The following is a 22596-nucleotide window of genomic DNA, read 5'->3' on the forward strand; positions in this document are numbered from 1 at the left end:
CAATATTTATTTTTTTGAGAATATATTTCTCAAACTTAGTAGGGAGAGAAATGTCGTTCAAAAGTGGAACTTCAAAAAACTTCTTTACACATCGGCCTAAAGGCTAAGCAGTCTAGCTTTTTAGGCGTGTTTATGAGGGGCTGCTGTACATCTGATACTCTGCTCAGTGCTCTAGAAAGAAAATTTGTCAGAATACCGCTTCGTAAAGTGCGAGAAAAAATGAGAATTTCGAAAAACGGCCAACTTTTCGACGTCATTAAAAAAACCACGGCGATATTTTGGTGATATTTACACGAAATGGCCCTCAACTCCTGAGTATTACAGAAAGCTAGAAAACTGTGCATTTTTGTTCCAACTTGGAAAAATTAGGCCACATTCAACGCATTTTTTGATGGCCGATCAAAGGTTGAGTAGCAGTTCACAGTGGAAAACGACAAATAAGTATGGCTGTTTTTAACATATTTTAAAAAATAAAGTGACTGATACAAGGAAAACTGATCATAGTAGTCATGTTTACCCTTTGTGAACTTGTTTTTTGTGGAAGGCGTTTAAATAATTGTGAGGTCTCTTAGCTTGTGTTTCCCACCAGAGTAAGGCTGCCATTTTAACCGTATTTCTTTATCGCCTCGACCTACCTTTGTCAGAAATTCATATGTTTAATTTCTGACGCTGTTTAACCACACATTATTGGTAATTTACCCCTTTCATAAGCAAGTAACCCCGCTGATTGCACTGAGAATATTTGACATGCGATCGTCATGGTCAAAGGTGTATTTCCGTTCTACCTGGTACATGCAAAGTGCTAACTGCAAAACAACTTCGGCTTCCCAACTGTCCGTCTTTGAGGCTTCCGGGGATAATAAATACATGTTATTCTTGAACATTTCCTTTTTAGTTGTTGGAAAGATAAACAGTCATGCCACTACAAAATCTGCCAACGTTTACCTGGGACACTTCAGGGTTAAGGGTAAGGTGCAGCTTTCTAGTTACAAGGCCCTTCAAAGTATCGACAAGGAGAGGTGACAACCTTTCTGCCTCTCCGAGTCCGAGTTGGATGTTGTGTACCTTCAATTTATTTTGTTTGATTTCACTATTTCCGGGAGGATACGCGATGCGAAGTACCGGTGGAACATTTTTGCTTTTCTCTTTCTTCTCCTCAAATGTGGCGAGATCGCAATGAAGATATAGCACGACGAAATTCACTTTTCCAGGAAACTGTCCACGAACTGTTTCTTACTTTGCGCGGCTTCGCTTGAAGGTGAACGCAAAATATGCACAGCGGCTTGATGTTTCACAAGGCCCACAACGCCGTCGTACACACTTTTGTCATGTCCGGTTCCAGAGAAAAGCCACTTGGTCACCCTACATTCGCTTCTGTGCACGTCAGGGAACTGATATTTGTTCTTAAATTTCGAGGCACCACCAGTATTTCTATTGTCACGTGCCAAACTGTGGGATCCAAACTGTTGAATGACAGCGTTATGTAGGACGGACATGCTAATCCCCCGACTGGGTATGTTCCGTGTGATGCGACACAACAGCTAGCTAACGCGCTCTTTCGTCGTCCTCTGCGGTGTCGCATCAAAGGGAACGTACCCAGGCGGGGGATTAGCATGTCCATCCTACATAACGCTGTCATCCAACAGTTTGGATCCCACAGTTTGGCACGTGACATTACCCCCTCTCCTCAAAAGCATCGACTCGATGCTACAAATATTTGTAGCCTCCACTTGATGCTACAATTTGTGATTGGGATAAATTGCCGCAGCATGGCTTCGATATGCATTAGATACATATTACCAGCGAAAAAACAGACAGGGACAAGGAAAGAAGCAGACGGGGCACTCGCTAGTGTCCCGTCTGCTTCTTTCCTTGTCCCTGTCTGTTTTTTCGCTGGTAATATGTATCTAAGTCAACACCAACTAGCCCAACTTTCAGCCTTAGCTTCGATATGCGTTAGGTACGAGGTCATGGGAGTCCGCGACCTAATCTGACGACGGCGTTCTCCTTTGTAATTGGGAGTGACGTCTTCGGAAAGCGCTCCACCCAGAGACTCATTCTCGTAGCATACTTTGGCTGAACTGCGAGCACGCATAACCTAACGAAACAATATCAGATAGATTTTGTCCAACGGTAATCGGGAATCAACTGCATTCAGAGCGCCCAGAAGGGCCTTCGCATCGATCCGCTTTTGGACACGAGCGCGAGTTGTGCTTCTAGGCAGACTTCGGTGTTGTGGTCGATCATCTAGGAGAAAAACTTGCGCGCAGCCTCGTCGACGGGTGCAGTAAAGGTTTTCATTTTATGCAATTTCACACGCAGGAGTACAGGAATCTACAAGACAAGTTGTCGGGATCCGGACCGAAGCTTGGCTACATCTTCCTGGGCATTCGTATTTGGCCGGACAAGCAGGCGTCATTTTTAAAAGAAGTCAGCGAAAATCTCAAGTGAGTAAATCCCTTATGAAAACCGTGTTCGTTCGCAGGATAGTTTAAGGAAAGTACAGACAAACCACCAAGCGTAGTCAATTCAACGTTTGGTTTGACAATGTACTATTTTTCTGGTTGACAATACGCGCGAGGGAATTTATAAACGACACCGAACACGCAAGCAACCCTGATAGCAAGGTTTTTTGTGAAACTCAGGCATATGCTTGTCTAGCGCCAATTTAAGAAAACGTGGAATTACCATGGCTCGAAGTAACCTCGAACTTACGCTTTGAAGAGTTACCAGAAGACGCCTGATTTCGTTAATTTGACCTTCAAGCTCAACCAAGGTCAAGAGATCATTGTGCGCTTGCGAAGTAAAAGCGTCTGGTCGCTCGTTCGTTCCAAGGGGCGGGGTTCGGAAAGGGAGATATGGGGGAAAGCGCAAGGCCGAGCTCCGGCAAAGTTGAGCCAACGCCTCCTTCACTTGCGCAGTGAAAGTGTAATGGCTCGTTCGTTCCAAAGGGAGGGGTGTGGAAAGGGCGATGAGGGAACCAGTGAGGGCGCGTGCCTTAAGAAGAAAATTTGTTCATACCTTTCGCCTAAACTCTGCTTACTCTATGTCGCATGCTAAAAGTTCACATGGTCAAGTAGCGCTGTAAAGACGGGACAAAAGTAGAGACCACACAGGACTAGCGCTAGTGTGGTCTCTACTGTGTGGTCTCTCTTGTGTGGTCTCTTTGTGTGGTCTCTCTGGTACCTGTGTGGTCTCTACTTTTGTCCCGTCTTTACCGCGCTACTTGACCATGTTTCACAGTTCGAACCAACTAGGTCACATGTACGCTTTGACAAGTAGTCTAAAAGTTTCGCTGCTCCTTCAGCTCCGCATAGTGGAAAAGCCTCCCAATTTTACAGCATATCAATCTTTGCCGAGCACCCCCCTCTTTACCCCTCCCCAACAACCCCGAACCGTGTGACGCTTTGCATATGTGCAGAGATGCATAACTTTCAGAGTTACTGCATTTAATTTCTCTAACAGCAGAAAAAGAGATAATTGCTCAACAAAATTTTTAACACACAAAATATAAATTTAGAATATAGAAAAACAGCGCTAAAACGGGACAAAAGAACGTGACAAGACTGGGCGCTGGATAGTTGGGCGCTGGATTGGGCGCTGGATAGCGCTCAGTCTTGTCACGTTCTTTTGTCCCGTTTTAGCGCTGTTTTTCTATATTCAGTTATGTACCAACAAGCCCGCACCAACACACTTTTTCAATAAATTTAGAGACTAAAAAATATTAAATTCAACGTACTATATCCAAAATATTAATCATGCACACCCCTCTAAGAGATGAAGAAACAAATATTCGAGCCCTGGAAAGAACGCCAAAAACACGAAAAAAGAAACCGTGAAAACGTAACACCCTGCAACGCCCTGAATTTGCACAAAAATGCGTAACTTAAGCATTTCCTGATTTTGCACAAAAATGCGTAACTTGCGAACTTAACACTTTATTGTTAAAATAGCGTAAATGGACAATGAAACAATAGAAAATATACAAAATTATAAAAGCTCACTTATGAAGAAAAAAATTTTGATCTTACACACCTCCCCCTAAAACGATGACGGAAATAAAAAAAAAAAACATTCCCGGGTCATCTCCACTAACGTAAAGACTGGAGAGGGCCCGCGAAGCATGAGTGTATAAGTGGATTCTCGACGGCTTTGCGTTTTTGCCCAGGCATATGACCATCGGGGGCTATAGGTATGCAGCTTTGCTGTAAGTCTCGTGCTTTGAAGCACGAAGCCTTCTAGCGTTAGATGTTGGAAAATGAGTGCCCGGTGTTTTAGTGCCGTGACCATATGACACTACGTCGACATGAGACGACAACGACATGAGACACCGACTGCCCGACCCCCTAAGGGGCTTCGGCCCTAATAAAAAAATCCGGAAAAGAACGACGGAAACACGAAAAAAAATCGTGAAAACAGTGCGACAATGTAACGAGCGACAATTGTAACATGCATTTCCGCAAAGATGCGTAAATGGCAGAGGCACTACATTTAATCTTTATTATAGCATAAATGAAGGTAATTGGTAAAACAAAACAAAAATACAACAACTAAAAATCAAAAACAACAATTCTACACACCCCTCCAAAAACTAGGAAAACAAAGCCGAAAATAAAAATACCAGGGACACGAATAAAGCAATCGTAAAAACTGAGCGTAATTGACAAAGTTAACACTCAATCGTATAATAGCGTACGTGTAGATGATTGGTGGAACAAAATGCAAAAGAAAACAAAAATACAAAAAATAAAAATTGAAAAATCATAAAATTATACAAGTAGCCTGAACCAGAAAATAGAATGCCGGATTCAAATTTCAAGTTTCCCAGAGCGTTAGTTTTGTATAGGCAATGAGGGAGTAAACGGTACTAAATCTGGGTTGAGATATTAAAAGGTAGCCAAAAAAATTGAAATAATTCAGGACTGAGAAAAGAATCCCAAATAAAACTCACGGCAATCCCAAAATAATCGCGCTGTCATCGTCATGGTTGTGTCAATGGGTTTCGGGAGCGTATATCGTTGGAGCTAATTGTGTTCGCTGAAATGGGCGGCCGTTTACCCTTTTTTTTCTCTCCTTCCCTATCAGAAATTTTTCTGTGGACGGCTTCGTCGCATGGACCCACTTCAGTGAAGACGAGTTTAAATGGCCACAACGAGGCTGCGTGATCACTGGAGGGGCGCCACTGCAGTGGCGAAAAAATGCCGCGGTGAAGAACAAGAACATCTTGAATATGGTGAGCGCCACTTGCTCCGTAGTACAGAAAATCAAGCCAGCGATCGAGAATTTCGAATGGCCAGCAGGGCGAACGTAAAGGGGCCGCCAAGACAAAATACGAGTTTGGTTCATTAATTAAAAGGACTGCTGTGTCCTGATGACAATCATACCGATTTTTTTGTGAACTTCAAACAAGTGATGAAGATATTCAGGAAAACAGATGAAACAGTGGTGATCCCCTGTCACTTATTTCCGGCAACGTTTCTATGACGCCACAGAGTTTTGTTGTGATTGGCTCCCACCGATTAAAAGCCACCGGCCCACCGCCAAAAAACGACTGGTCACACGGTTGTGCGACGAATTGTGGAACGCTTGAAAAATATCCCGATCCTCACTGTTCGCGCTCAAACTTCACACGACGATCGCATTTCGTGGTCTAATTTGTTTGAATCCCGAAACAACGACGATACTTACCTGTTTTACTGAAAATAAATAAAAATGATTTCCACCTATGGAAAAATGGCGGCCGGCTTAGACGAGCGAGCCAGCGCAAACTGATGATGATGATGATGATGATGTGGCTATCCCCTTTGTATCGGGTGGGCACAACTTTGGCACCCTAGCCGTCACTTCAAACTATATCTATATGAAGGAAATTATCAGAGGGAAGGGAAGGATAGGCATGTAGGGCCGGTAGTGTATGCACAAGTCACGGGGTTCCCTGTGAGTCAGTGTCACCGTGTGCACCACTTTTGTCTCTGGGCCCTGGGCCCTGGTCCGCACCACCACTGGCGCAGTCTCTCCTTGGACGTTGTCACCAACGCGGATCTGGTGCCGCTGTCGCAGGTCTCGAGTCCCAACGCTCGTGGTAGAGTGGTGCCCTCTGGGTGGGTTGGCGACAACACAGCACCCTGGGTAGTCACGAGCTCCGCACTCTCCTTTGCTTCCCCGCAGGATCGGCAGATGGCACTTTGCATCGCTAGGGAGTTGGCTGGGGATTAATATTTCTAGGGACCACAGGATTAGAGTTCCTCTATATAGCTCCCGCAGGGAGCTTAGAGTTGCGCGACTGCCCGCCATCTTGTTATCCGGATTGCTGCGGGAAAGGGTGTAGGAGTCACGCCACCGCGCTTCCGACGGCGGCCGACGCGTGGTGGGGGCGCTTCGGTCAGCGGCTCCTTACAGGGGGGTAAAGCGAGCTTCGAGACCGTACGAATCGCGGGCGCTGACATGATACAATTCCATTGGTTGCCACATCAATTCTATTCAGCATTCTAAAAAGTTGTTCCGTAATTATTTAACTAAAACAAAGAACTGAAGCAAAATATTTGCAAATAATTGCCTCAGCAATTGAAACTGGCTCTATAAAACTTTGTGTAATTAAGCTCTAATCAGTGAACAAAGAGTAAGTACGTAGTTCAGGTTTGGATTCGATTTTCTTTAAGTGTGCTAGGAAGTGGCCAGGCCCTTGCGCCTGACTGGCGCAGTGTGTGTGTGCAGTCTCCAGCTCAGATATGCGTGCGTGCAAAACGTGTACAACTGGTACAGCTCGGATGCACGCGCTGAGCAAGTGCCTCCCAGGGCGCTTGCGAGGCTGTCATTAGTTTCTTCACATTAAGCACCCTATCTATTGTCCCTGAACTGACGCCCAAACAGCGATTCCGATCTGAACTTGACTACCGCAAGTTCACTACAGGCTACGGAGTGGCAGCCAGCGATAGTTCCAGTTGGAAAAGAAATAAAAGGAGCTTTTATAATCGTTCGATTTCAGTTGTTTTATTCATGGTAATACTTACACCTCTCCGTGCTTCGAACTTTCGCGCAAACGTTCGTGAAGGTAGAACCAAAAATGGGTAAAGAAATGCGGATTCTTTTTAATCATTCACAATAAATCAATGTTCTCTCTTTGCGCGCTCTGTGCGGCGAACTACTGCCCATTCAATACTGCCCATTGAGCCCCGCAAGCTTTCCCTTTGAAGGGGTCGAAAGCAGCTAGAACTTGACGAATACGGACAAAAAAGAAAACGGTACACGCCGCTGACTGTATTTCGCATACTACCTTGGCATGCATTCTGCCACTCCGTTGGCCTGCGATCGACCGCGCTCTTTCGTTACAATGCTTCAAAGGGCCGCGACTCACCGGCAATATCAGCGTTGGCCCATGCGATAACAATTTTTTTGGTGTCAATAAAGGTTTTACATTCAGCTAAAGCCACAGCTCACTTCACTTCGTTTGAAAAGCATTGAGCGACTCGCAAAATGTCACCGAATGGCAAATACAGCGGAACAGCGCAAAAATGCACGGAGATTATGACGGAGATTCATTTTTCTGTGCGCCCCAGTAAGGATCAGATGATTCCTCGACGTCCTCGCGCATGCGGTCAGTCGCATTCGAGCTCACCCGCAAGTGTTGTGTTAGCATTGCCACATCTTGCTCAAATAGTCTCAGTATATACAAGTCAGACGCTAAACCGAAAACACCTCGGTTACCTACCCACAGGTGATAAACTACGCAATACTGTCGACGCCGCATACACAAAAAACGCCTGGCCAGTGGTCCGCCTTGTTACAATTAATCCCGGCATGCTTTGCTAGCCGGACGCGGAAACGCCACAGTAGCACATTGCCAGATTACAACCCATCGCTCACGCCGTTTTTAGTAAGCAAAATCTCAGGTCGCAACCTTCAAATCGTTGTATCATGTCTGCCACTGTGTGTCGTGCGGTTCCAATGCATTGGCTCAGCGGTGCGCTTTCCCTCTAGAGTCAGTATATCTCTATGGCGCCTCACAGCGGCTACGCTGGATTCCTGCGATGTCGCTCACGCTGCTGCTGCTGCTGCTGTTGTTCCTGGGCGAGGCGCGGTGCCGCCCGCGTCGGCGGCTGCGGCGCAGCCGTAATGGGGGCTTCTCTGCGGGGCATGGATAACCGGAGTGACGTCATAACAGCGGCGCGTGGAAAAGGGTCGCGCAAATCTTAGCTCCCTGCTATATAGAGGAAGTGTATTGGGGATGAGTCGAAGCGCTGACGGTAGAGGAGGGTGCGGAATGCTCCCGCGCGGGCCTCGAAGAGCAGTGCACTCCCAGTGTCGTTGTAAAGCGTTTCCGCTGCTGGGGTGGACTTGTAGGAGCGATACAGCGCCGTGGTGGACTTTGAAACCATGGCCGAGAACTACTGGCCTGTTTCTACCTCGCGCACACGTTTCCGCGCCACGTGGCTCAGCTTCTGGGCGCCTGATGACTGTAGCGGTTCAGCATGAAAGCCGAACTTGCGACTCAAAGTGTGTACTCTGGAGGTCCACACAGTCTGGGTGTCATTGAGGCCCAGGTACCGGAAGACACGTCGCCCCCACCGCTGATCGTCCATGCGCTGAAGTCAAGCCTCGAAGGCTAGCTTGCTGCTTGCCTCTCGAGATTCGAAAGACGACCATCCTAGGTCACCCTGGATGGCCTCAACGGCACCGCGACCATGGCAGCCGAGCGCCACGCGCCCCACATCGCGCTGGCTACTCTCCAGCCACGCTCGGGTGCTGGAGGAGGCGCAGGAGGAAACAACTTTTATTGTCAGACAGAGCGCGTTAAGCGCCCGATGGGGTGGCTCCCTCTTCGCGGGTTCCATATGCTTCCAGGGCCGCCTGGCCCCTGTGGATCAGTCGGAGATGGTCTTCCAGGGCGGGGCTGGATAGCAAGATCTCCCATCGCTCGTCAACGGTGAGGATAGTAGGGGAATTACTTATTGGTATAGGTGGGGGGCGGTCTTTGGAGAAATTGCACTCTCCTATGACGTGCTGGAGAGTGCCTAGTACATTGCAGTGAGGGCATCTGTTCTTGTAGATTTCAGGGTACATTTTATTATGGAGGCAGGGGTGAGGAAAGGAGCCTGCCTGTATTTGCCTGTATATCGCTTGTTCTGCTCTAGTCAAGGAGTGGTGGGGGTGTGGGAATGTCTTCCTACCGTCCCTGTAATATTTGACTATATCTGTGTAGCTGGTGATGGGTTGCCATCCCCTTCCCTCCTCCTAGGTGGCCCGGGAGTTGAGCGCTCGTGCCTGTTGATGAGCATATTCGTTGCCCTCAACAGAGGAGTGGGCCGGGACCCAAACTAATTCGATCTTTTGTTTAGGAGGCCTAGCTTTTTCGAGGAGTTTTAGAGCCGCAAGGGACATCCAGCCAGATCTGTAATTCTTGTACGCAGCTTGTGAGTCCATAACGATCTTGGTGACGTTAGGTTGCAGGAGTGCGAGGGCTATCGCCACTTCTTCTGCTTCCTCTGAAGATGGAGTGTTGATCGATGCGCAGGTGACCAGCTTGTCCAACCCGGTGACCGCGACCGTTGCCCTTGTGGAGTGTTTGGGCAGGGAGGCGTCTGTGTAGAGGACTGTGTCGTCTTCTTCCAGGGTCCTGGAGAGGGCTCTGGCCCAGACCTCGCGCCGTCCGGCGTGCCTTGTGGGGTTCATGTTGCGCGGCAATGGTTTGCTTTCCATCTTCTCAGTCCACTCTTCGGGTAATTGGACGTGACAGGTATAGTGGGATTCCTGCCATCCGATCTTGCGCTTCTTCCCGCCTTGGTATGCCTAAGGCGGACCTTTTTATTGGACAGGTGGGCTTCTATAAGCTCGGCTACTGTGTTGTGGACTGCCATTTGTAGTAATTTTGTTGTGGAGGAGTTTGTGGGAATACCCAGGGCCTGCTTTGTGGCTTTTCTGATTATTGTGTCAAGTTGTATTACATAATTTTTCAGGAGTTTCATATACGGCGCTGCGTAGATAATTCTTGAGGTAACAAAGGCCTGAACGAGGCGCAATGTGTCTGATTCTTTCAGACCCCTCCGCCTGTTGGCCACTCGCCTGATCATGCTCAAGATCTGGTCTGACGCGAGCTTGATTTTTCTGATAATAGCCGTTGCCTTGCCGTCTGCCTGGATCAAGAGGCCTAGGATCCTGAGTTGAGGTACCGGAAGGATGCGGAGCCCTTCTAGAGTGATTCCAATGGTTTCTGATCGTTTCCCTGATGTACGTGGTCTAACAATGGTCACTCCGACTTTTGAGGCGAACAGCAGAGGCCACAGGCCTTGACATAGCTGTTGACCATCTCAGCTGCTTTTTGGAGCGTGTCTTCGATCCATCCATCCGATCCTGCTCTCGCAGTCCAGAGGGTGATGTCGTCGGCATACAATGCATGTCCCAGGCCATCAATGGACTCGAGAAGCTTGGGCAACGGCAGGAGAGCAATGTTGAACAGGAGTGGGGAGAGAACTGAACCTTGCGGTGTTCCTCTATCCCCCAGGAAGATCGGTTGGGATGTCTTCTCTCCTATTCTGATCATGGCCGTTCGGTTGCTAAGAAAGTCTCGGATATAGTGGTACGCTCTCACTCCGCAACCCGTGTTGCGTAGGTTGCGGAGGACACTATCATGCGTGACGTTGTCAAAGGCACCTTTGAGATTGAGCGCTAGTATCGCTCGGGGTGCCTGTTTCGTTGCCCGCTTTGTATGAGAACATCTTGGGTGCCTAGGTGTTGCCTGAAGCCATACATTGTCTCCGGCATCTCGCTGCGACCTCTTGTCGCTGCAACCTCTTGAGTACCATACGTTCCATGACCTTCCCCACGCAGGACGTGAGGGATATCGGTCGCATGTTGTCAATGTGAGGTGTCTTCCCAGGCTTGGGTATGAAGCGGACTTCTGCCTCTTTCCATTCCGGTGGGAGTTTGCCAGTCTCCCAGACTGGGTTAGTGTACTCGAGCAGCTCTCTGCGGGCCTTGTCCCCGAGGTTGTTGAGCAACTTGTAGGTAATGGTATCGGGTCCTGGCGCGCTGGCCTTATTGCTCTCGGAGATTGCCGCGACCAATTCGGTGTCGGTGAATGGTTTGTCTATTGCTTCGTTGGTAGGTCCTGCATAGTCCTGAGGTGCAATGTCTCCCTTCTCAGTTTTCAGGTACTTGGCCTTCATGTCGTTGATGAGTTCATCGACACCGCCAGTATAGTTGTTGAGGGTGCGTATGAGGCTTCGATTAGTGGCGCTTTTGCTGCTGAGAGGGTCGATCAAGTGACGGAGGAGAGACCACGTCTTCCTGGTAGACAGGGTGCCCTGCAGACCGTCACACACGCTCAGCCAGTTCTCTTTGCACAGCTTGGTCGCGTATTCGGCAGCTTGCTTGTTGAGCTCATGGATGCGTCTGCGAAGTTTCCTGTTGTGTCGTTGTTTCTTCCAGCGTCTGGTGAGGCTGTGTCGAGCTTCCCAGAAGTGGGCAAGCCTTGCGTCCACAAAGGGTGTCTGTAGTGTGGTCGCAATTTTCTGGGTATATTTCTCTACCAGCTCGATTTGCTCCTTGGCCCATTTCCCATACGGTCTGGTGCTGTTCATGTTCTTATCTTCGTCGGCTGCTTGCCTTTGTCGAAGCTTGTCCCAGTCAGTTAGCTTTGCTGTTCCCATTCTTGCCTTGAACATGGGCCCCTGATCGTGATGTTTAGTATATCGTGGTCCGAACCCAGGTTTACCTTCGTGTTCCGCCACGACACGTCTGAAGTTCCACTCAGCAGGGTAAGGTCTGGAGTGGTGTCACGGGATGTACTTGTACCCATGCCGGTGGGAGTGTCTGGTTCGTTTAGGAGGGCTAGTTGTGCTGCTCCATGAGGTTCACCAGCATCCTGCCTCTCTTTGAGCAGAATTTGTAGCCCCATATCGAGTGAGGCGCATTGAAATCTCCTAATATTAATAAAGGCCGGCTGCCCGCCTCTCTCTTGCTGTCGAGTAACGTGCCCTCTATGTCTAGGTCCTTCTTAGAGGGCCGGGAGTACGCGTTGAGTATAAAGATGTTGTCTTTGCTTCCTATGCTTCTGCTGTGGATTTCCAAGAGAACATGTTCACACCCTCTCTGGCCAGTCATGTGTTGCGTAGCAGCTATATTGCTTCGAACGAGGATTGTCGTGCTTTTCTCACTGGGATCGGTGTATGTGATGTACCCAGGGAGTTTCGGTCGCGAATTCGTTTCTTGTACTGCAAGGATATCCGGCTTGTCTTCCGCATTATATATGTACTGCTGCAATTCCCCTATTTTGTCCTTTATTCCTCGACAGTTCCATTGGACCAAGGTCGTTGTATCTCCCTTCCTGTTCTTACGACTGTCCTCCATCTTGGCTCAGGCTGGTGGTCGTGAGACTACTTCCCATGCATGGGTTTCCATACGGCGCTCCCTTTTTGGCTTTCTGGGTGGTTAGAATCAACTGGTTGACATTAGCCTCGTGCGTGTCGAACTTGGCCATCCTGGACGTTACCAAGCCGAGCTGGCTGGTAAGCTGTGTGACCATCGCTGTGAGGGCTTGAATGGGCTCGGCCCACGCTGGCTCCTCCGATGGACGCGATTCAATTTTCTCTGCCTCCATAGCTGTCACAGGGGGCTCTGAATGAGCGTCCCTCTTGGCAATTTTGCGTTTTGTGTCATCCTCGCTGCTTTTTTATTTTTCTAACGCCTCCATGCACGCAAGAAGCTCGCTGATTTGCTGATTCTGCCTAACTATAAGCGCTTTGAGTTGCGTGCATTCTTCACAATCTTTCTTAGGGGTACTGGGAAGTGGAGGGAAGTCATTGTTGCTAAGAGCGATAGGAGATCTATCTGCCCAGCCCACCTGTTTAGCGGCGTTCTTGGCCGGCGTCTGTCCCCGGGTCTTCGACCTTGAGCGCGGCTCCCGGCGGCGCCCGCTGCAGCTGCTCCCGGCCACGTCACCCGGCAACGACGCTCTCGAGCCCGGCCTTGAGGCACAGCTGTCGCTCCGCCCTTTCCTGTCGTCACGGGATAGAGAGCGGCTCCGGTTTCCTGACGTAGCTGGTCTCTCCTGACGTGGTGGTTTGGAGGCTTCTGGTGACGTGTTGGCGTTCCTCCGCTCCCACCTACATTTCCGTACCACGTACGGGATCTTGAAGCGAGCTTTGCACACCTTGTCTGCGGTCAAATGTTTGCCTCCGCAGAGGTCACACTTGGGGGTACACGTACGCAGTTCATCGGGATTTGGAGCCCCGCATCCTCGGCAAATCCGGTCTGTCGGATTCGGGCAAACATTCATGCGGTGACCCAGGCGACCACACTTGTAGCAGATATCTATCTGCTTCCTGAACAACGAGCATTTGGATAGGAGGCCCCCGTATCGAACGTAATTCGGCACCTTGGGTCCATTGAAGGCGATCACCACAGACGTCGTATTGGCGATGCGGTTGGCCTCCACAGCAGTGGGATTAAATTCGTTGACGATGTTCTCGTTGATTTCTTGAACCGTGTCTCCGAGGGGGACGCCTCGTATGACTCCCTTGCTCTTGCCGTGTGGGGCCGATTCATAGGCGCTGACCTCGTGCATGTTGCCTTGGACGACAATTTGGGTGACTCTTACGTATCGGTTAGCGTTTTCTCTCTTCGAAGTACTGATGATAACGATGTTTTGTTGGTAATTCAGACATATCACGTCCCGGATCCGTTCTTCTTTAGAGAGTCCCACCGCAGCATAAATGGCTCGGCAAACTTCCACATGGCCGACCTTGCTGATGTTGAGACCCCCGTGTGGCCTCACCACAATCTTAGTATCGTCTCGCGGCAACGCAGGCATACGCGCTCCCTCGATTAACTTGCATTTGGCATTCTCGGGTCCACGACCAGTACTGGAGGGTTTTGACTGAAGTTCTTTGGGCAGGCCTATAGGTCTCGTTGACGCGGGCGCGACTTGCGTTCACCGGCGATGCGCCATCCCAGGGTCCTGGTGACCTCTTCGGGGTTAATATCCTCCCCCTCTACTTCAACACTCATGGAAGTGGCCATGATGCTGGTAGATTTCGGAACAATGTCCGTTCCAGCAGCGACCGCCCGTCGGCGCAGGCGGCGGCGAAGCCCAGCGGCCGATGGAACACGTGTAGGCTTAGCAACGGCTCGGCTTGGGTGAGCACGAAATTGTCCTTAAAGTCCTCAAAAATGGTCCCCTACCTCAAAGGCGGCCATCCTCGTGGTCCTGATGATTTCACGGAACACTTGGGGCAAGCATTTTTGGTCCACAAATTGATAAGCCGGCACAATCATTGAAAAACTGCGGACCCGATGTGAAGCGAGTACCACCGGTGATGGTGATGATGATGATCCTCTCTCGGGTGCTGCATGAAATGCACACCACAGCGTTGATGAAACGCACACCACTGCGTTGGCGAAGGTCAGTGCTGGGACATGGACTGCTTTTCACAGCTAACGAACGAGGGTGTATCTGTTGCACCCCCACAGTGAAATCCGGCGTAGCACACCACAGGCTCTTCGGCAGGCCTGCCTGAGGTGTTCCTCGTGAGGCCCTAGAAGATCCGATGAAGAGGAGAGTATCACCCCAAGGTACCGGTACTCGGTCACCCAAGGGATGGTGTCGCTGTTTGGAAGGAGCACGGTGTTCACTCGTGGACTTCCGGTGAACTGGAGCACCGCGGATTTCTTGGGGTTGAGAGGCCAAACAGGGAGAGATGTGTGGCGCTCAGTGTGATGAGCCGCTGGATGTCAGGGATGGTTTCCGCCAGGAGCACCAGATCATCCGCAAAAGCCAGTCCTGGTACCACCCAAGTATGTGGTAGTCCCTCGTACAGGAACTGGAACGGGAATCCTAGTCCAGAGTAGATCAGCCTTCGCTCCAGCCCAGGAACGTACAGCATGTTGAGCAGGAGGGGAGCGGACAGCCCTGCTTTAGAACCCGCCGTACAGGTACCGACTGCGATTAACAGTTCCCTATACTGGCCACAACGGTGTTGTTCTCATACAGCCGGCGTAGGATGTCCACCAGTGTTTGTGGCATACCCAGGGCCGACATTCGGCTGAGCATCGGCTCATGAGGCACGCTGTTGTAGCATGCGAAGAGACTCCGTGACTCCTTCTATGCCAGTTCAATTGTCTGGCTCAAGGTGAACAGATTGTCATCCAGGCGGCGATTGGATCGGAAGCCATTCTATAGCTCCGTCAGGGCCCCGGAGCACTCCACCCAGGCACTCATCCAGCTTTTCACCACAAGGGTAAAGAGGCGGTACATTACACTGGTCACCGTGATGGGTCGGTAGTCCCCTATGTTGCCAGAATGCCCACCTTTCTTGCGGACGAGGCGCATGCGGCCGCACTGCCAGTCGGCTGGAACTGGCTCCTCGGCAATGATTGCGGTGAAAATAAGGGCCAGTGTGTCGCGGGCCAGATTCCCTAGGCTTTTCACCAAGCCCGCCGGTATTGCATCCACACCCTGGGCCATGCTCCAGCTGATCCCGGCAGGTGCGCGGTCCAGCGCACGCTGAGACACCAGCCAGTCGCACTCGTAATTGTCGCGATACTGCAGTGTGCAGCGGACTCTTCACTTCGCTCTTCAGTTGCATTGGGCGGCAAGGGGTCGTATAGCTGCGCCATGTGTCGGGTGAGGTGTTCCACGATGTCCCTGACGGCCGCGGCTGCTTTATCCCGGTTTCGGTCAAGTGTTGCCACATACGCCCAAAACCTCTGGCTCTTTCGTCGCCCAGCAGTAGTTATGGATTGCAGCTGCGCGTGATCGTGAGCCGCGATTTTTGGTTGTACGACCTGCTGCATGCTCCGCTTGCAAGCTAAGTACTGTTCCCACAGAATTTGGTACTGGATTGTGGGGAGTGGCAGCTACGACGACCAAGTAGTGGAACGCTTCTATGAAGATGTGGAATCGACAATGGCTAAAGTAAAAACACAGTATACCGTAGTTATGGGGGACTTCAATGCTAAAGTAGGCAAGAATCAGGCTGGAGACAAGGCAGTTGGGAAGTATGGTCAAGGCTGTAGAAATAGCAGGGGGGACCTACTAGTTGAGTTTGCAGAACGGAATAACCTCCGCATAATGAATACCTTCTTCTGTAAACGGGAGAGTCGGAAGTGGACCTGGAGGAGCCCGAATGGGGAGCACAAAAATGAAATAGACTTCATATTATGCGATAACCCTGGCGTCGTGCAGGATGTGGAAGTGCTAGGAAGGGTAAGGTGTAGTGACCACCGTATGGTAAGATCTCGAATTAGGCTAGATTTGAGGAGGGACCGCAACAAGCTAGTACGAAAGAAGCCGATAAACGAACTAACAGTAAGACGTAAAGTAGAAGAATTCAGGATCGCGCTGCAGAACCGATATTCCGCCCTTAACGAGGAAGCCGAGCTTACGACACAGGAAGCCAGCGACAACCTTACACGCATCATCACGGAGTGTGCAATAGAAGTCGGGGGCACTATGGCTAGACAGGATACTGGTAAACTTTCGCAGGAGACGAAAGATCTAATCAGGAAACGGCAAACCATGAGAATCTCTACCGCAGCTGACAGAATAGAACTAGCCGAGCTCTCGAAGTTAATCAATAAGCGTAAGACAGCTGACATTCGTAAGTATAATATGGAGAGGATCGAATACGCTGTAAAGAACGGAGGTAGCCTGAAAGCAGTGAAGAGACGTCTTGGCGTGGGGAAAAATCAGATGTATGCACTTAAGGATAAGCAAGGCAATGTCATCACAAATAGGGATCAAATAGTCACAGTGGCCGAGGAGTTCTATAGGGATCTGTACAGTAGCCGGGACATACAGGATAATGCCGAACGAGACAGTAGTTCAGAGGAGATAGACATCCCACCAGTAACGACCGAAGAAGTAAGGAAGGCTTTGAAAGAAATGAAAGGGGGCAAAGCACCTGGTGAGGATCAGATAACAGCAGACCTCTTGAAGGATGGCGGAGAAATTGTACTTGAAAAACTGGCAAACCTGTATACGCAATGCCTAGTGACCGCAATGGTACCGGAATCTTGGAAGAACGCGAACATCATCCTAATCCATAAGAAAGGCGACATGAAGGACTTGAAAAAAAGTACAGGCCGATCAGCTTACTGTCAGTCGTCTACAAGGTATTTACCAAGGTAATCGCTAACCGAATCTTTGCAACCTTAGATTTCAGTCAACCTAAAGAACAAGCAGGCTTCCGTAAAGGTTATTCAACAATGGACCATATTCACACGATCAATCAGGTGATAGAGAAGTGCGCTGAGTATACTGAACCCCTATATATGGCCTTCATAGATTATGAGAAAGCATTTGACTCGATCGAAACCCTAGCAGTCATTCAGGCATTACGGAACCAGGGGGTAGATGAGCATTATGTAAGAATACTAGAGGATATCTACAGTGGGTCTACAGCTACCATCATCCTTCATAGGGAGAGCAGTAAAATACCTATAAGGTAGGGTGTCAGACAAGGAGACACAATCTCTCCAATGTTATTCACAGCATGCTTACAAGAAGTATTCAGAACGTTGGATTGGGAACAGGTGGGAGTAAGGGTTAATGGAGAATACCTCAGTAACCTCAGATTTGCTGATGACGTTGCCTTGCTAAGTAACTCGGGGGACGAATTGCAAAGCATGCTTTCCGCACTGGGCGAACAGAGTAGAACCGTGGGCCTGAAAATTAATATGCAGAAAACTAAAGTAATGATCAATAACCTCGGCACAGCACAGCAGTTTGAGATAGGTGGCGAGGCAGTGGAAGTAGTAAGCGAATATATCTACTTAGTCCAAGTTGTGACCCCAGATCCCAACCATGAGGCAGAGATAATTAGAAGGATCAAAATGGGGTGGGGTGCATATGGCAGACATTCTCAGATAATGAATAGCAGCCTATCATTGTCGCTGAAGAAGAAAGTGTATGACAGCTGCATCTTACCGGTACTCACCTACGGGGCAGAAACTTGGAGGCTTACTAAGAGGGTTCAACTTAAATTGAGAACGACTCAGCGGGCAATGGAGCGGAAAATGATAGGTGTAACATTAAGAGACAAGAAGAGAGCGGAGTGGGTCAGAGAGCAAACTGGTGTTAAAGACATATTAGTAGAAATTAAGAAGAAGAAATGGACGTGGGCAGGGCATGTAATGCGAAGGCAAGATAACCGCTGGTCATTAAGGGTAACAGAGTGGATCCCTAGAGAAGGCAAGCGTTGCAGGTGGCGGCAGAAAGTTAGATGGGCAGATGAGATCAAGAAGTTTGCGGGGATAAATTGGTCACAGTTGGCACAGGACCGAGGTAATTGGAGAATAATGGGAGAGGCCTTTGCCCTGCAGTGGGCGTAGATAGGCTGGTGGTGATGATGATGATGATGATGTGGGGAGTGCTGCCGTCACCGCGACCCTGTGCTGGTGATTGGCTGCTCGACACGCATTCAGAGCCGCCCTCACCTCATCGTCCCACCAACCTTTCCGCTGCACCCCCCCTCGCGAGTTGGAGCTAATCTCATAGGCATGCATGATACGCCGTAGTTCCCCCACGTATTCTTCGTAGCTCTTTGGTGGAGTAGCTTGTATATGCAGCTCAAATTCCTGCGCTACAGCCTCGTACGCTGAAGCGGGAAAAAACCACCGGGAAGGCTCACGCTGTTCCTTGCGCCGCTCTCTCCAAGGAGATGTGGTAAAGCTGACCTTTATGCGGTTGCGGTCGCTGCTGGTGCTGAGCTGTCCCGCTTCATCGATGTGGACGTGCTGAAGGTGTCGCGCCAACTTGTGGGACACTAGCGCGAAGTCGATGCAGCTGCGGCTGCTCCTGGCGCACCACGTAAATTCGCCCTCGCAGTCCGGTCGCAGATTGAGCACCTCGAGTGACAGCTCCTGAGCTGTCTGGAGCATGAGGTCCCCGTTTGGATCTTGTAAGCCGTCCAGGGGCTGGATGTGGCCGTTGAAATCACCCAGCAGCAATACTTCTTTATCGTTGCGCTGCTGAGCACGAGGTCGCGGGTTGGATTCCCGGCCGCGGCGGCCGCTTTTCTGATAGAGGCGAAAAGCAAAAACACCCGTGTGTACGAGATTTCGGCCCAAGTTAAAGATCCCCAGGTGGTCAAAATTATTCCGGAGCCCTCCACTACGGCCCACCTCATCGCCTGCGTTGCATCGGTACGTTAAACCCCACAATCAATCAATACTTCTTTATCTGCTACCCACCGTTCGACATCCTCTCTGATGCACTGCATAACTTGTGCATTCCCGATGTTGTGGCCGCGGTCGACCGCAAGGTAGGCTGCTCCAAGCATGACCGGGAGGACTAGGATGTCGCCAGTCACCCACATGTGTTCATTGCGGGGACAGTCGAGCCTGGTCCATGAGGTACCAGCCTTCCACAGCAACCCGATGCCGCCGCCTTTGCGGCCATTTGGAGCGTGGTTCAGCACTGACCAGTGCCAATGAGGGTGGATCGGTGGCTCTTCATCGCCAATGAGGTGCGTCTCGGGGCCAGCGTACACCATATTTTCGTCGTCCAGCGCCCTGTAAAGCTCCTCCCACTTTCCGCATTTACATGCTTCATGTAGGTTTAGGAAGCCAACATTTTGCACAGGTTTACGGGCGCAGCGGGTGCGGCGATGTCGGTTTCGGTGTCTACGAAGTCGCTGCCTGTTTGTGAGTTCACCTGCATGGTCCGTCCACCATTGGCTCCTTTGCCATTCGGCAGCCAGGGTGTTTCCGAGGGCTTCCGCGACGCGTGCCCACCCCCCGGCGGAGCTGCAAGGCTACGCGTGCGCTTGTGCCGGCCTTTGCTACTAGGGAAGGTGGGCGGCCCTCATGAGATGGTGACGCACCAGTTCCTCCACAACACTGCTGAGCGCTGGATGTGGGTACCTTAAAGGGACCCAGAAAATCTTTGTGAAGGTGGCAATCAAATGCATTCAGGTGGTAGAACCCATAACGGGGGATTTTTGAGCCAAGTGTGAGCCTCATACGTTGTACGGATAATTTGTAAACAATTTTTGAAGATCGCCTTCTCAGCCGAGGAGCACGACGCCGCAGCGAGCCGACCGCGGCTGACACAACGCCGGTCGTGGCTGACGCAATGGCGGTCGCGGCTGACGCAACGGCGAGGCGCCCCCCTGATTCCGCCGATCGTCGGCCGCTGGCAACGTCACTGCCATCGGCTTACGGCTGCTCTTCCTCCTTCCTGCGCGATCCCGAGGCAATGGCGGGCCCGCAGCGTTTGACGCGTGCCTAGGCGCAAGAATGTAGCTAGTGGAGAACGGAAGTCGAGCGTCGCAATGTCACATGGCTATTCCCAGTGTTTCCAGCTGCTTTGAAAGAAGCAGAGAGGGAGGAGGAATCGATCGGCAAGGGGGGAGAGGTGCACTTAATTGCTTCTCGCGCAGCTAATACAGAATGTAGATCAATAATTCCAACGGCATTGCATCGCTATATTGGTACTATGCGACAATACATGCCTTTTGTAACTTTTACAAAAGGCTTTTCTGGGTCCCTTTAAAGGAGCTTGCCCCCATGCTGGTAGCAGTTGTGCCCGGTGTGGCGTATGGAGAAACTGCGCGGTTGCAGGTCCCCATGGGAGCAGCACTTGTGGCGGGGATGGTACTTGAGGAAGTTGCAGCGGCGGTGTACTGGGTGCTGGCCACTGCGGATGCGGTGGCAGTGTGTTGCACCTTCTCTCCGCTGGTGCCGTCTCCACGCCGCTCGGTTCCAGCTGGACCGGCGCTGTCTTGTATTTTGGCTCGACTAGCTCCTGCTGATGATAGTGCGGGGAGCGCTGGCCCGAAAGAGGTTTTGCTGCCTGAGCAATCTTCATCGCAACGAAGGTGGTACCCCCCGCACTGTACAGCCGGCCGTCCCTCTCCATCATGCTTGCCTCCCAACCCTTGCTGAGGTTGAGAAATCTATGTCACGTACGCTTGCACCACCTCTTCAGCCTTGCATTGGCCATCAGGATGTCAGCTCATGTCTCTCCACCCCTGGTCGTAATCCCAGGGATGGAGCATACAATGAACTCACCCCGGCAATTCGCGAAATTCGCTTCGGGGCTGCGCACAATCTCTTCCGGTGCTCGACGAAGGACGTCTGTCAGGCCCACATGGAGAACGTAAATACGGCGAGTAGGCTGAGCTTTGCGCTCGTAGGTCTCCACATACCTAATGGCTGTTGACGCCGTCGCTTTCTTGCCATACAGCAGACCAACTGCCCCTCGTGCGCCGATGGCCTTCTGGGCGTCTGCCACAAACTTGCCGACGTTGGCGTCTCCTACCAGGATCACCTCTCTGGCAGTGTTCGTGGGAAAGGTAGATCCATTTGCCTCCCTTTCTGCCTGGCTCTCTGTCTTGCCTGGTAGGCTGACTGCCCGAGTGCTCCACATGGCTTGTCCGGCGAGTTCCCGGTCGCTTGTGCTGAGTGCTGGGAGCAGGGGCATCGTCACTCTGAGCTGCTGCATCCCGCAGACTACCTTTTTCCTTAAGAGTGGGTGTACCATTTCTCCGCTGCGCCGAGTATTCCCGGCCATCTCCGTGAGGGCGTTGGAAGCCTTGTGGAAGTACTTCGTCCACACAACGTTCTTTCCGGGCTGTGTGAACCTCCAAAGCACGCGTGAGCGTTGCCCTGTTTTCGCATGTCGTAGCTACTGCAGGGTTCGCTGTGCCGAGTACAACCACATGGTCTTTCTCAGGCGTGTCCATGGGGGTTTGTTCCGGGTCAGCCGGTCTCTCTACACTTGGCAAGGTCTGTGCTGGACTGCCCAGTGCCACATCGTCACCGCTATTCCCCGCTGCGTCGCTCTCTGAGTGGGCGATGACCGATGTCAGCTCATGTGCCTGCGAAATTTCCGGCTGATGGCTGCACTTCATTTCCTCTTGCATTGTGTCGTTCTCAGCCGCACTGGAGGTCACGTTGAGGCCGAGATGTGCTGTTACCTTTAATAATTGATCTTGCAGGTGCGTTATCAGACCTTGAAGCATTGTCGTATCTGCTTCCAGCGCTTCCAGTTTTGCGGCGGATGCAGTGTCCGACACGCAGAGCGTGCACACGAAGTCGCTCGCAGCTCGGGCTTCCCGGAATGTCTTATAGCCAGTCTCGTCTAGGTAGGCCCACCGGTTGCACTTGTCGCACTTGCCTTGTGGCGCGTCAACATCCTTTCGGCGTATCGTACCTTTTAAGTGCGATGCACTTCTTAAGCGACCCTGAACCTGCGTCCACCGGCGATTTCCGCATAGCATACCCACGTGGGGGATTGGCCAGGAATCTCCTCGTCTTCCTTGGCAACGGGGGGAGATGGGCGCGCGCTGCCTGGCCGCTGACATGGCACATACCCACGTGGGGATTGGCCAGGAATCGGGCGTGAGAAGGGCTAATGCACCCGCTTAAAGGAGTACTGACACGAAATTTCAAAGCTCAGATCCGCTCTAGCAATCAGGTACAACGACAACACAAATAGGTGTCTGTGAATAAATGCATCTTTCTTTCTTTGTAGTTGTGTGTGTGTGTGACCTCTCTTTCACGAACATTACCGAACCGCGCAAATTCAACTCGTGCATTCGCACTTTCACATTCTTCCCCTCGGGGAAATGCAGGGAATTTTTATTTTGCCATCTT

The sequence above is a fragment of the Haemaphysalis longicornis genome, unplaced genomic scaffold (assembly GCF_048455015.1).
Source record: "Haemaphysalis longicornis isolate Haplotype H1 unplaced genomic scaffold, Haemaphysalis longicornis Haplotype H1 scaffold_7, whole genome shotgun sequence".
In the NCBI taxonomy this organism is placed as follows: Eukaryota; Metazoa; Arthropoda; class Arachnida; order Ixodida; family Ixodidae; genus Haemaphysalis; species Haemaphysalis longicornis.